Raw genomic sequence first — 12,899 nt, forward strand, 5'->3', positions numbered from 1 at the left:
CTATTTTTAGTTTTTTAAAGAACCTCCATACTGTTCTCCATAGTGGCTGTATCAATTTACATTCCTTCCAACAGTGCAAGACGGCTCCCTTTTCTCCACACCCTCTGCAACACTTGTTGTTTGTAGATTTTCTGATGATGCCCATTCTAACTAGTGTGAGGTGATACCTCATTCTAGTCTTGATTTGCATTTCTCTAGTTATTAGTGGTGTTGAGCATTCTTTCATGTGTTTGTTGACAATCTGTATATCTACTTTGGAGAAATGACTATTTAGGTCTTCTGCCCATTTTTTGATTGGGTTGTTTGTTTTTTTAATATTGAGCTGAATGAGCTCTTTATATATTTTGGAGATTAATCCTTTGTCATTTGCTTCATTTGCAAATATTTTCTCCCATTCTGAGGGTTGTCTTTCGTCTTGTTTATGGTTTCCTTTGCTTTGCAAAGCTTCTGAGTTTCATTAGGTCCCATTTGTTTATTTTTGTTTTTATTTCCATTACTCTAGGAGGTGGATTAGAAAAGATCTTGCTGTGATTTATGTCAAAGAGTGTTCTGCCTATGTTTTTCTCTAAGAGTTTTATAGTGTCCAGTCTTACATTTAGGTCTCTAATTTATTTTGAGTTTCTTTTTCTGTATGGTGTTAGGGAGTGTTCTAATTTCTTTCTTTTACATGTACCTGTCCAGTTTTCCCAGCACCACTTACTGAAGAGACTGTCTTTTCTCTATTGTATATCCTTGCCTCCTTTGTCATAAATTAGTTGACAATAGGTGCGTGGGTTTATCTCTGGGCTTTCTATCCTGTTCCATTGATCTGTATTCCTGTTTTTGTGCCAGTACCATATTGTAACTTTGTATTATACTCTGAAGTCAGGAAGTCTGAGTCCTCCAGCTCCGTTTTTTTCCCTCAGGACTGCTTTGGCTATTCGGGGTATTTTCTGTCTTCATACAGATTTTAAGATTTTTTGTTCTAGTTCTGTAAAAAATGCCATTGGTCATTTGATAGGGATTGCATTGAATCTGTAGATTGCTTTGGGTAGTATAGTCATTTTCACAATACTGATTCTTCCAATCCAAGCAATTGGTATATCTCTCCATCTGTTTGTATCATCTTTAATTTCTTTCATCAGTGTCTTATAGTTTTCTGCATGCAGGTCTTTTGTCTCCCTAGGTAGGCTTATTCCTAGGTATTTTATTCTGTTTTTGCAGTGGTAAATGGGGGTGTTTCCTTAATTTCTCTTTCAGATTTTTCATCATTAGTATATAGGAATGCAAGAGATTTCTGTGCATTAATTTAGTATCCTGCAACTTCACCATATTTATTGATTAGCTCTAGTAGTTTTCTGGTAGAGTCCGTAGGATTCTCTGTGTATAGTATCATGTCAGCTGCAAACAGTGACAGTTTTATTTCTTCTTTTCCAATTTGTATTCCTTTTATTTCTTTTTCTTCTCTAATTGCCATGGCTAGGACTTCCAAAACTATGTTGAATAATAGTGGCGAGAGTGGACAACATTGTCTTGTTCCTGATCTTAGAGGAAATGATTTCAGTTCTTCACCATTGAGATATTTGCTGCGGGTTTATCATATATGGCCTTTATTATGTTGAGTTAGGTTCTTCATTTATTTCTGATCTGATCTTTGTGATCTCTTTCCTTCTGCTTACTTTGGGTTTTTTTTTTCTTCTTTCCCTAATTGTTTTAGTTGTAAGTTTAGGTTGTTTATTTGAGATGTTTGTTGTTTCTTGAGGTAGGATTGTATTGCTATAAACTTCCTTATTAGAACTGCTTTTGCTTCATCCCATAGGTTTTGGATCATCATGTTTTCATTATCATTTGTTTCTAGGTATTTTTTGATTTCCACTTTGATTTCTTCGGTGATCTCTTGGTTATTTAGTAGCATATTGTTTATTCTCCATGTGCTTGTATTTTTTACAGACTGTTTCCTGTAATTGATATCTAGTCTCACAACGTTGTGGTCGGAAAAGATACTTGATATGATTTCAATTTTCTTAAATTTACTAAGGCTTGATTTGTGACCCAAATTATGATCTATCCTGGGGAATGTTCCATGAGTACTTGAGAAGAAAGTGTATTCTGTTGTGTTTGGATGGAATGTCCTGTAAATATCAATTAAGTCCATCTTGTTTAATGTGTCATTTAAACTTGTGTTTACTTATGTATTTTCATTTTGGATGACCTGTCCATTGGTGAAAGCGGGGTGTTGAAGTGCCCTAGTATGATTGTGTTACTGTCGATTTCCTCTTTTATGGCTGCTAGCATTTGCCTTATGTATTGAGGTGCTCCTATGTTGGGTGCATAAATATTTACAATTGTTATATCTTCTTCTTTGATTGATCCCTTGATCATTATGTAGTGTCCTTCTTTTTCTCTTGTAATAGTCTTTATTTTAAAGTCTATTTTGTCTGATATGAGAATTGCTACTCCAGCTTTATTTTGACTTCCATTTGCATGGAATATCTTTCTCCATCCTCTCACTTTCAGTCTGTATGTGTCCCTCAGTCTGAAGTGGGTCTCTTGTAGACAGCATATATATGGGTCTTGTTTTTGTATCCATTCATCCAGTCTGTGTCTTTTGGTTGGGGCATTTAATTCATTTACATTAAGGTAATTAGCCATATGTATGTTCCTATTACCATTTTCTTAATTGTTTTGGGCTTAGTGTTGTAGGTCTTTTCCTTCTATTGTGTTTCCTTCCTAGAGAAGTTCCTTTAGCACTTGTTGTAGAGCTGGTTTGGTGGTGCTGAATTCTCTTAGCTTTTGCTTGTTTGTGAAGGTTTTAATTTCTCCATCGAATCTGAATGAGATTCTTTCTGGGTAGAGTAATCTTGGTTGTAGTTTTTTCCCTTTCATCACTTTAAATATGTCCTGCCAGTCCCTCTGGCTTGCAGAATTTCTGCTGAAAGATCAGCTGTTAACCTTATGGGGATTCCCTTGTATGTTATTTGTTGTTTTTCCCTTGCTGCTTTTAATATTTTTTCTTTGTATTTAGTTTTTGATAGTTTGATTAATAGGTCTTGGCATGTTTCTCCTTGGATCTATCCTTTATGGAACTCTCTTTGCTTCCTGGACTTGATTGACTCTTTCCTTTTCCGTATTAGGGAAGTTTGGAACTATAACCTCTTCAAATATTTTCTCAGTCCCTTTCTTTTTCTCTTCTTTTTCTGGGACCCCTATAATTCGAATGTTTGTGCATTTAGTGTTGTCCCAGAATTCCTTAACACTGTCTTCAGTTCTTTCCATTCTTTTTTCTTTATTTTTCTCTGCAGTAGTTACTTCCCCTATTTTATCTTCCAGGTCACTTATTTGTTCTTCTGCCTCAGTTATTCTGCTATTGATTCCTTCTAGAGAATTTTTAATTTCATTTATTGTGTTGTTCATCACTGTTTGTTTGCTCTTTAGTTCTTCTAGGTCCTTGTTAAACATTTTTTTTTATTTTCTCCATTCTATTTTCAAGATTTTGGATCATCTTTACTGTCATTACTCTGAATTCTTTTTCAGGTAGACTGCCTATTTCCTCTTCATTTGTTAGGTCTGGTGGGTTTTTATCTTGCTCCTTCATCTGCTGTGTGTTTTTCTGTCTTCTCATTTTGCTTAACTTACTGTGTCTGGGGTCTCCTTTTCGCAGGCTGCAGGTTTGTATTATTGGGTGTCTGCCCCCAGTGGCTAAGGTTGGTTCAGTGGGTTGTGTAGGCTTCCTGGTGGAGGGGACTAGTGCCTGTGTTCTGGTGGATGAGGCTGGATCTTGTCTTTCTGGTGGGCAGGACAGTGTGCGGTGGTGTGTTTTGGGGTGTCTGTGACCTTATTATGATTTTAGGCAGCCTCTCTGCTAATGGGTGGGTTTTTGTTCCTATCTTGCTAGTTGTTTGGCATAGGATGTCCTGCACTGTAGCTTGCCAGTCATTGAGTAGAGCCGGGCCTTAGCGTTGAGATGGAGATCTCTGGGAGAGCTTTCGCCATTTGATATTACATGTAGCCTCGAGGCCTCTGGTGGACCAGTGTCCTGAACTCAGCTCTCCCACCTCGGCATAGGCCTCACACCCGGCCGGAGCACCAAGACCCTGTCAGCCACACGGCTGTCCGGCTGTGTCATAGAGTCCCAGGAAGTACTCCTTGCCCCCTACGGTGATGCTGATGTGAAGTGGCATGAGGCTGGGACGATGTGGCCCCCAGCTGCCCACTCCTTTCTCCCAAGTCCTGTAGCCACGTTTCCCCCTTGAGGCTTGGGGCAGTAGGGAAGGCAGCTGTAGGAAGGTCAAGGAGGTCAGCCCTGGGTGGCAAGGGGGTCACGACTTTTATTAGTAACTATAACACACATACAGAACGGTTAATCCTTCATGTGTCTCAGTGATATAATTCTTTTTTTTTTTTTTTTTTTTTTTGCGGTACACGGGCCTCACATTGTTGTGGCCTCTCCTGTTGTGGAGCACAGGCTCTGGACGCGCAGGCTCAGCAGCCATGGCTCACGGGCTCAGCCGCTATGCGGCATGTGGGATCCTCCCGGACCGGGGCACGAACCCGTGTCCCCTGCATTGGCAGGCGGACTCTCAACCACTGCGCCACCAGGGAAGCCCTGATATAATTCTTAAAGACCTATTTGAGAAAAGATATCCAGGTGCTGAGACTACAACAGTAAATGAGAAGGGATGGTTTCTCCCTCTGCAAAGATTACATTCCAGAGAGACAGCCTGGAAGTTAAGTTACGAATCACTGCAGGTTCAAGAAGAGGTTCAAGAATGTTATAAATTTGTTTTTATTGATTGGGAGGTTATAAATTGCTTAGAACAATGCCTGATACCATATACTAAGCCTGTAATAGTTTTATTTATATTATTGTTGTTATATTAATGTAATTTCCATCTGTACTTACTTGTAGTATCTTGTTCAAACTTTATGACAACCTTGTGAGAGGTTGTCTCACAAGGTACTATGATTACAGTATGTTACCGATGAGGAAATCAAGGCTTAGATAGGTTAAGTAACTTAATGTCACATAGCCTTTATGTGACAGAGCAACAATTTAAACCAGCTACATTGGCTCTTTTGGAATTCTTGTTTGCTTATTTGTCATAACCTGTGTCTCTCAAAGCAATTGCAGAGGTTTAAAAAGTCTGTTTTCCGTCTTTTGACTTGTACATTCTAAATCATTCTCTTCTTTTATGGGGAGAACTGTCAAATATTTAGTGATGCATAGTGAGCTTTTGAAGGTCCTTGGCTCTAACAAGTTTCAGTGGACTGAATATTTGTGTCCCCCTCAAGTTCATATGTTGCACTCCTAACCTTTAATGTGATGGTGTTTGGAGGTGTAGAGCCTCATGATTAAGTCATGATGGTGGAGCCCTAATGAAAGAAGTTTGTGCCCTTATGAAAGAGACCCCAGAGCACTCCCTTTCCCCTTCTGCTGTGTGAGGTTACAGTGAGAAGACAGCCATCTCTGAACCAGGATGTTATTTTCATCAGACACTGAATTTGGTGGTGCCTTGATTCTGGCCTTCCCAGCCTCCAGAACTGTGAGAGTTAAATGTTTGTTGCTTAAGCAACCCAGTTTATGGATTTTTGTTATAGCAGCTTGAACAGACTGAGACACAGGTCTTTGTAGGGAAGGGGACCACAACATTTGGTCCCTAGGGATTCCCTATGGTTTGAGCTCTCACTCATTATTACATGACCTTGAGAGTTATCTACCTCACTTCCAGACTTCAGGCAAGACTGTGTCTAATCCTTCCTCAAGAAAACATCTAATTTTAAAAAATTCTTGCTGACAAGGGGAATCTATACTCTCCCTTTATGAACTTTAAATAAACTTGGACTAAAAAAAAATCAGAGTTGGAAGAAACTGTAAAGATCATTTAAACCAACTCCTCCAATTTGTATTTGAGGTGGAGACCCAGGGAAGGAATGGGAATTGCCCAAGTTTAACTACTGTACAGCATGGTGTCTGAGCATGTGGACTCTGGAGCCAGATGGCCTGGGTTTGACTTCCAGCTCTACTGCCTTCTAGCTGTGAAACCTCTTTGTAAAATGGTGATAATAATAGTACATACTTCAAAAGGTTGTTGTGAGATTAAGTGAGTTACTATATGTAAAGCACTTGGAACAGAGGCTGGCTGACCATAAACTACACATAAGTATTTACTAGTCTTGTTGTTGACAGAACTAGGATTTGGGTCCACATTGCTTAACTCCCTGCTTAGTGCACTTTTTATTTTCTTAAACTTTCTCTGTCATGATCTTCTTTGCATCTAGCTGAGGTTCATCTTACTTTAGTTTGACCCCTGCGCACTGTTCTGTTCTTAGTTTGGATATATTTTTAGTCCTTATGGATACTACCTTCACAAATTAGATCATGGGACTCTGAGGTCATATAGACCTAGGACTGAATTCCAACTTTACCACATATAGTTAGCCTCCTGTACCTCTTTTTTTTCATTCGTAGACTGGGGTTAAAGAACAGTACCTACCAAAGCTTCTGCACGACAAAGGAAACAATAAAATGAAAAGGCAACCTACAGAAGGGGAGAAGATGTTTGCAAACCATGTATTGGATATTATCTAAAATATATAAGACACTCCTACAACTCAATAGCAAACACGCACACACACACACACACACACACGCACAAAGAATCGAATTTTAGAATGAGCAAAGGAACTGAATAGACACTTCTCCAAAGAAGACATACACATGGCCAACAGGTACCTGAACAGATGCTCAAAATCAGTAATCATAAGGGAAATGCAAATCAGAACAACAATGAAATCTCACCTCACACCTGTTAGGATGGCTATTATACATATATACATATATATATATATATATATATACACACACACATACACACACACACACACACATATATACCTATATGTAGATATGTTGGCAAGGATATAGAGAAAAGGGGACACTTGTACACTGTTGGTGGAAATGTAAATTAGTATAGACACAATTTACAACAAATTTGGAAAACATTATAGAGGTTCCTCAAAAAACTAAAAAGAGAAGTACTATATGATCCAGCAATTCCTTTTCTGGGTATATCCCCAAAGGAAATGATATCCCTTGAGGAGCTATCTGTGTTTGCATGTCCATCACAGCATTAGTCATAATAGTCAGGATGTGAAAGCAATGTAAATGTCCATATACAGATGAATGGATTTCTTAAATGTAGTATATACATAAAATGGAATATTGTTTAGCCTTAAAAAAATGGAAATCTTGCCTTTTGCGACAATATGGATGAACCTTGAGGACATCACGTTACGTGAAATAAGCCAGTCACAGAAGTACTAATACTACAGGATGCCACTTACGTGATGAATGTAAAATAGTCAAACTCATAGAAGCAGGGAGTAGGATGGTGGTTGCCAGGGGCTGGGGGAGATGGAAATGGGGATGTCTTAGTTATAGGGTACAAAGTTTCAGTTGATGTATAAGTACTGGAGACCTACTCTACAGCATAGTACCTGCCTTAGTCTGTTCTGGATTCTATAACAAAATACCACAGACTGGTTAGCTTATAAGCAACAGAAATTTGTTGCTTATAGTTCTGGGAGCGAGAAGTCTGAGATCAGGGTGCCAGCATGGTCAAGTAAGGGGCTTTTTCCAGGTTGCAGACTTCTCATTGTATCCTCACATGGCAGAAGTGACTAGGGATCTCTGTGGTATCTATTTTAGAAGAGCACTAATCCCATTCATGAGGGCTGCACCCTTATGACCTAATTACCTCCCAAAGGTCCCACCTACTAATACCATCACTTTTGGGAGTTAGGAGTTCACCATATGAATTTTTGGGGGGACACAAACATTCAGGTCATCACTGTTCCTATAGTTAATGATACTGTATTGTACACTTAATATTTTGCTAAGAGGGTAGATCATATGTTAAGCATTTTTATTACAGAAAATAATGACTTATGATTAAGAGGGCAGGAGGAAACTTTTGGAGTTGAAATATTTAAGGCATAGATTGTGGTGATGAGTTCACAGGTGTTGTACTTATCTCCAAATACGTCAAGTTATATACATTAAATATGTACAGCTTTTTGTATGTCAATCATATCTCAATAAAGTGGTTAAAAGAAAACTCTTATTAGGGTTGCTGATAGGATTAACTGAGCAACTATTCATAAAAGCACTTGGCAGAAGCCTGATGCTTGTTAAGTGCTTAATACATGGCAGTACATTATTATTACTATTGTTACAGCTCCTTGTGGAACAAATCATAGGAGTATTTCCAAGTCATAGGAGTATTTTCCTCATGCAGATTATCTGAATGGGCTGAATCATCAGTGAAAAGAGAGAATGAACAGCTCAAAAATAGGACACCTGAGAGAATGGAGCCAATATGACACTTGGGTGAGTTAAACTTATAAGCCTCAAGCATCAGACCTTGGACTAGATGATTCAGAATTTTCTGAGGATGTTAAAATATGGATTACTGGGGCCCCATCCCATATTTATTGAATCAGAATATCCTTCAGGAAGTAGGTCCCAGGAATATGTATGTTTTAAAGCTCCTTAGGTATACTTTATGGACTGCCAGATTTGGTAACCATATGACTAGGCTGCCACGTACATGGAGTGACTTACAGCAAGCCAAAAGATTGTCTTATGATTTGTTTCTCTCATGACCTTCCATTTATACATCCATTCCTCCACCTGTTCACCTATCCATCAGCCAAACATGTGTTAGTGCCCAGGGTTTGCCTTATGACCTGCTACTGCTGTTGTTGATGCAAAGATTAATGATCAATGCTCTTAAAGAGTGGATAGTCTAAGAGATTAGATAAATTAAGTATAAATAATATATGATGAGCTATAAAGTGCTATAGGAGTTCATAAAATGAACACTCACTCCAGGTTGTGGTGGAAGAATCAGGAGAGCTTTCATTGTATTCAAGGGAGTCCTCTCCCCTGGGGTTCCTTCTTGGATTCAAGCTTCCCCTGCTCCTATCTGTTTGCAAGACTATGGTTTCTATAGCTTTCTGACTTACTCTTCACATATTAGATTAGAGTTACATGGTTGCTTACATGCTTTATTTATGGGCTGAGGCCCAAAGTGAAGGCTGCATCTTAATCCATCTTTTCCCCCAACCTCCTAGCTAGGTGCCTGGCTCTGGTTGAATACCTGCAGGAAGTGCTCAGTAAATATTGAAGAAGTTGGGTTGTTGTAATGGATATGCAAAGAGGGGAAGCAATAGGAGCAAGCCTGGAGAGGCAGGCCTGGGGCCAGGTCGTGGAGCACCTGGAATTTGAGTCAGGTTTGGGGTTTAGTTTTTAAGGCAATGAGCCCAAGACCATTTTGGAAGTTACATCCATTGCCTATAAGAAAGGCAGAAAGGGCAAGAACTAAGGCAGTGTATCTCAAAGTGTGGCAAAGTACAGAGATGATTTTAGATATAAACTATGACGAATTACATTGAATTATGTAGTGAGGCTCTTCCCTTTTCAATTCCATTTCAACTCATCTGATTACTTCAAGGAGACATTCTCAATTGGGTGCTAGTATTTTAACACCTCTCTAAAACTTTCTAATCTACCCTTTGAACAAAGAGAAAACATACTTCGGCTCAGAGCCTTGGCAAGTATATTAGTTAGCTATTGTTATTTAATATGTATGCAGCAAACATTCAAAAAACAAAAAATCCCTCTGTGTCTCTCAACAATAAACCTTTATTTAGCTTGAGAGTCAGCCATTAAGGCCAGTGGTTCCTTTGGTCTTGGACTGGATTTGCTCTCAAGTTTTGCATTTAGAATCTCAGCTGACTCTCGCCTGGAGCAACTGGGCTGTACTTCATGCATTTCTCACATCCTTCCATTAGGCTAGCCTGGGCACATTCTCACTGCAGAGGAGTGATCCCAGTCACACAAGAGCTTTCATGCCTCTGTATGTGTCGAATCTGCTAACACACTCTTGGCCAGAGCAAGTTCTATGGCTGAATGTAGAATCAAGGAATGGAGAAATGGACTCGCCTATTTAGTGAGAAAACTGAAATTCAAATGGTAAAGAGGCATGGATACAGGAAGGGGTGAAAGAATCATTAATGGTCTCAGTATATCTAGCATAGCAGGCAAGATTGTCTTGCGAGAATTTTGTAGCATGTTTTTCATTGTTATTTTTTTCAGCTTTATTGAGGTATAATTGACAAATAAAATTCTGAGATATTTAAAGGGCCCATTGTAGTGATTTGATATATATATACATTGTGAAAGAATTCAGTTTATCTGGTTAACGATCACATCCATCATTTTACATATTTGTCTTTTTTTTTTCTATTTCTTGTGAGAACATTAAGTTCTATTCTCTTAGCAAACTTTAATTATATAATATAGGGTTATATTCACCAGGGTATACATTAGATCCTCAGAATTTAATCATCTTTTTAAAAACAATTGAAGTATAGCTGATTTGCAGTATTGTATTAGTTTCAGGTGTGCAACATAATGATTCAGTATTTTTATAGATTATACTCCATTTAAAGTTACTACAAAATAATGGCCATATTTCCCTATGCTGTACAATATATTCTTGTTGCTTACCTATTTTATACGTAGTAGTCTATATCTCTTAATCACATACTCCTACCTTGCCCCTCCCCACTGGTAACCACTAGTTTGTTTTCTATATCTGTGAGTCTGTTTCTGTTTTGTTATAAACATTTATTTGTTTTATTTTTTAGATTCCATATATAAGTGATAACATAGAGTATTCTTCTTCCTGTGTCTGACCTTATTTCACTAAGCTTAATACTCATCCACATGGTTGCAAATGTCAGAATTTCATTCTTTTTTATGGATGAGTAATATTCCATTGTGTATATACTACAACTTCTTTATCCATTCATCTGTTGATGGGCACCTAGGTTGCTTCTATATCTTAGCTATTATAAATAATGCTAGTATGAACATTGGGGTGCATGTATATATTTGAATTCGTGTTTTCATTTTCTTTGGATATATACCCAGGAGTGGAATTGCTAGATCATAAGGTAGTTCTGTTTTTAGTTTTTTGAGGAACCTCCATACTAATTTCCACAGTGGCTGCACCAATGTACATTACTACCAACAGGGCACCAGGGTTCCCTTTGCTCCACATTCTCTCCAACATTTGTTATTTATTGTCTCTTTGATGATAGCCATTCTTAAATATGTGAGGTTTGTGGTTTTGATTTGCATTTCTCTGATGGCTAGCCATATTGAGCATCTTTTCATGTGCCTATTGGCCATCTGTATGTCATTTTTGAAAAATGTCTATTCAGGTCTTCTGCCCATGTTTTAATTGTTTTTTTTAATTTTGATATTGAGTTGTATGAGCTATTTATATATTTTGGACATTAACCCCTGTTGGTCATATTATGTGCAAATATTTTCTCCTATTCAGTATGTTGTCTTTTCATTTTGTTGATGGTTTCCCTTACTGTGCAAAAGCTTAGTTTGATTAGGTCCCATTTGTTTGTTTGTTTATTACTGGGGTATAGTTACTTTACAATGTTGTGTTAATTTCTGCTGTACAATGAATTGAATCAGCTATATGCATACATATATCCCCTCCCTCTTGGACCTCCCTCCCACCCCCCCATCCCAGCCATTTGTTTATTTTTGCTTTTATTTCTTTTGTCTTAGGAGACAGATCCAAAAAATACTGCTATGACTTATGTCAGTGTTCTGCCTATGTCTTTTCTAAGAGTTTTAAGTTTCAGACCTTACATTGAAGTCTTTAATCCATTTTGAATTTATTTTTGAATATGGTATAAGAAAATGTTCAAATTTCATTCTTTTATGTGTAGCTGTCCAGTTTTCACAGCACTACTTTTGAAGAGACTGTCTTTTCTCTACTGTATATTCTTGCCTCCTTTGTTGTAGATTAATTGACCATAAGTGCATAGGTTTTTTTCTGGGCTCCGTATTCTGTTCCCTTGATCTGTGTGCCTGTTTTTGTGCCAGTACTGTGCTGTTTCTATTACTATGGCTTTGTGGTATTGTCTGAAGTCAGGCAGTGGGATATCTCCACTTTTACTTGCTTTTTCTCAAGATAGTTTTGGCAGTTCAGGGTCTTTTGTAGTTCCATATAAATTCTAGGATTATTTGTTCTAGTTCTATGAAAATTGTCCTGGGTATTTTGATAGGGATTACATTAAATCTGTAGATTGCTTTAGGTAGTATGGACATTTTGTTTGTTTGTTTGTTTGTTTGTGGTTTTTTGCAGTACGCGGGCCTCTCACTGTTGTGGCCTCTCCCCTTGCGGAGCACAGGCTCCAGACGCGCAGGCCCAGAGGCCACGGGTCACGGGTCACGGGCCCAGCCACTCCGCGGCACGTGGGATCCTCCCGGACCGGGGCACGAACCCACGTCCCCTGCATCGGCAGGCGGACTCTCAACCACTGCACCACCAGGGAAGCCCGGTAGTATGAACATTTTAATGATTATTAATTCTTCTATTCCAAACCCACAGCTAACATCATACTCAACAGTGAAAAGCTGAAAGCTTTTCCTCGAAAATCAGGAACAAGACAAGGATGCGCACTCTCACCACTTCTACTTAACATAGTATTGAAAGCCCTAGCTACAGCAGTCAGACAAGATAAATACATAAAAGACATCCAAATTAGAAGGGAGGAATTAAAAATGTCAATATTTGCAAATGACATAATACTATATATATAGAAATCCCTAAAGTCTCCACCAGAAAACTATTGGAACTAACAAATGAACTCAGGAAATTTGCAGGATACAATATTAATATATAGAAATCTGTTGCTTTCCTATACACTGATAATGAACTATCAGAAAGAGAAAGCAAGAAAACAATCCTGTTTACAATTGTATCAAAAATAATAAAATACCTGGGAATAAACTTAATCAAGGAGGTGAAAGACCTATGCTCTGA

The 12,899-nt window shown here is 38.3% G+C and overlaps 1 protein-coding gene across 1 annotated transcript in view; it reads left to right on the forward strand.

The window, feature by feature from the left end:
• The window catches only part of G3BP1 (G3BP stress granule assembly factor 1), a 1,009,408-nt gene that overhangs the window by 537,836 nt on the left and 458,673 nt on the right, over window positions 1-12,899 (forward strand). The window contains exon 21 of the transcript XR_013827805.1: window positions 8,277-8,368. The gene's annotated coding sequence lies outside the window, so the exon portion shown is untranslated. The remainder of the gene's footprint in view (window positions 1-8,276; window positions 8,369-12,899) is intronic.

The sequence above is a fragment of the Stenella coeruleoalba genome (genome assembly GCF_951394435.1).
Source record: "Stenella coeruleoalba genome assembly, chromosome: 3".
Taxonomy (NCBI): Eukaryota; Metazoa; Chordata; class Mammalia; order Artiodactyla; family Delphinidae; genus Stenella; species Stenella coeruleoalba.